The sequence below is a fragment of the Schistocerca cancellata genome, unplaced genomic scaffold (assembly GCF_023864275.1).
Source record: "Schistocerca cancellata isolate TAMUIC-IGC-003103 unplaced genomic scaffold, iqSchCanc2.1 HiC_scaffold_623, whole genome shotgun sequence".
In the NCBI taxonomy this organism is placed as follows: domain Eukaryota; kingdom Metazoa; phylum Arthropoda; class Insecta; order Orthoptera; family Acrididae; genus Schistocerca; species Schistocerca cancellata.
The window spans coordinates 47,501-49,768 of NW_026046634.1; the positions used below are offsets into that span (position 1 = coordinate 47,501).

Sequence of the window (2,268 nt, forward strand, 5' to 3'; positions counted from 1 at the left end):
ACTAAGAACGGCCATGCACCACCACCCACCGAATCAAGAAAGAGCTATCAATCTGTCAATCCTTCCGGTGTCCGGGCCTGGTGAGGTTTCCCGTGTTGAGTCAAATTAAGCCGCAGGCTCCACTCCTGGTGGTGCCCTTCCGTCAATTCCTTTAAGTTTCAGCTTTGCAACCATACTTCCCCCGGAACCCAAAAGCTTTGGTTTCCCGGAGGCTGCCCGCCGAGTCATCGGAGGAACTGCGGCGGATCGCTGGCTGGCATCGTTTATGGTTAGAACTAGGGCGGTATCTGATCGCCTTCGAACCTCTAACTTTCGTTCTTGATTAATGAAAACATACTTGGCAAATGCTTTCGCTTCTGTTCGTCTTGCGACGATCCAAGAATTTCACCTCTAACGTCGCAATACGAATGCCCCCGCCTGTCCCTATTAATCATTACCTCGGGTTCCGAAAACCAACAAAATAGAACCGAGGTCCTATTCCATTATTCCATGCACACAGTATTCAGGCGGGCTTGCCTGCTTTAAGCACTCTAATTTGTTCAAAGTAAACGTGCCGGCCCACCCAGACACTCAATAAAGAGCACCTTGGTAGGATTTCAACGGGGTCCGCCTCGGGACGCACGAACACGCACGAGGCGGTCGCACGCCTTCGGCTCGCCCCACCGGCAGGACGTCCCACGATACATGCCAGTTAAACACCGACGGGCGGTGAACCAACAGCGTGGGACACAAATCCAACTACGAGCTTTTTAACCGCAACAACTTTAATATACGCTATTGGAGCTGGAATTACCGCGGCTGCTGGCACCAGACTTGCCCTCCAATAGATACTCGTTAAAGGATTTAAAGTGTACTCATTCCGATTACGGGGCCTCGGATGAGTCCCGTATCGTTATTTTTCGTCACTACCTCCCCGTGCCGGGAGTGGGTAATTTGCGCGCCTGCTGCCTTCCTTGGATGTGGTAGCCGTTTCTCAGGCTCCCTCTCCGGAATCGAACCCTGATTCCCCGTTACCCGTTACAACCATGGTAGGCGCAGAACCTACCATCGACAGTTGATAAGGCAGACATTTGAAAGATGCGTCGCCGGTACGAGGACCGTGCGATCAGCCCAAAGTTATTCAGAGTCACCAAGGCAAACGGACCGGACGAGCCGACCGATTGGTTTTGATCTAATAAAAGCGTCCCTTCCATCTCTGGTCGGGACTCTGTTTGCATGTATTAGCTCTAGAATTACCACAGTTATCCAAGTAACGTGGGTACGATCTAAGGAACCATAACTGATTTAATGAGCCATTCGCGGTTTCACCTTAATGCGGCTTGTACTGAGACATGCATGGCTTAATCTTTGAGACAAGCATATGACTACTGGCAGGATCAACCAGGGAGCTGCGTCAACTAGAGCTGAGCAGCCGGCCGCCCGGGAGTGTGTCCCAGGGGCCCGCGCGAACACGCAAGCGTCCGCTCAATTATTCTGCAAACAGGAGGAGGCTGAGCTCCCCTGCACAATACACCTCGAAACCCTCTCAGGTCCCGGCGGCGCGCAGCGCCGTCCTAAGTACTTGGTCGGGTTCGAGAGAGGCGCAATCGCCCGGAGTTAGGCGAGTAGACGCTTTAGGTGCGACCACCCGTGCTCCCAACTGAGCTTGCCGCTGCCGACAGAGGCCCGGGAGCGTGCTGTCGTGGCATTGCCGGCGGGAGACAACACGCGCCACCTACGGTGACCGGCAGCTCCAACGCCAGCGCCACAGAAGGGCAAAGGCCCCACGTGGGTGCCGAAGCGAACTCTCCCAGCACAGCGCACGTGCCAACACGTCTGCACAACTGCGATACAAACCACCAGCGAGAACCGCTGGGGCGACCGAGCAGCAGACGGCGTCGCGGCGCCGAGTGCCGGGCGGCGGCGCATCCTCAACGCACACAGTCCTCAGTCGGACCAGCACACTGCAGATGTCCACCGCGCTTCGCACCGGGCCCGCGAGGACCCACTTTGGCCGCCCGGCGCCGCGCGCAGGGTGCCCCGGCGCGCAGCTGCGCCGCCTGCCGCGTCCGTCGGCCGGCGCGCCTGCCACTGGGCGCCCCCACCAGCCGGCTGTAGCGCGTGCGCCCACGCACCGCGCGGCCAGCACGCCGGGCGGCCCCCCCTCACCGGCCGGGGACGGTCCCACCCAGCCACCGCCGCGTATCGCTTCACACACAGATTTGCCCTTACTGATTTACCTCCAGCAACAACAACCGCACCACAATGGGTTTACCAGTTGTTCATTTG

At 57.8% G+C, this 2,268-nt stretch overlaps 1 non-coding gene across 1 annotated transcript in view; it reads right to left on the reverse strand.

Annotated features, from left to right (window-relative positions):
• Positions 1–1,387, reverse strand: part of LOC126135331 (small subunit ribosomal RNA) — a 1,909-nt gene extending 522 nt beyond the window's left edge. Inside the window, exon 1 of the ribosomal RNA XR_007527871.1 lies at positions 1–1,387. This exon is cut by the window's left edge and continues 522 nt beyond it. This is a non-coding gene — a ribosomal RNA (small subunit ribosomal RNA).
• Between the last annotated feature and the right edge of the window lie 881 nt (positions 1,388–2,268).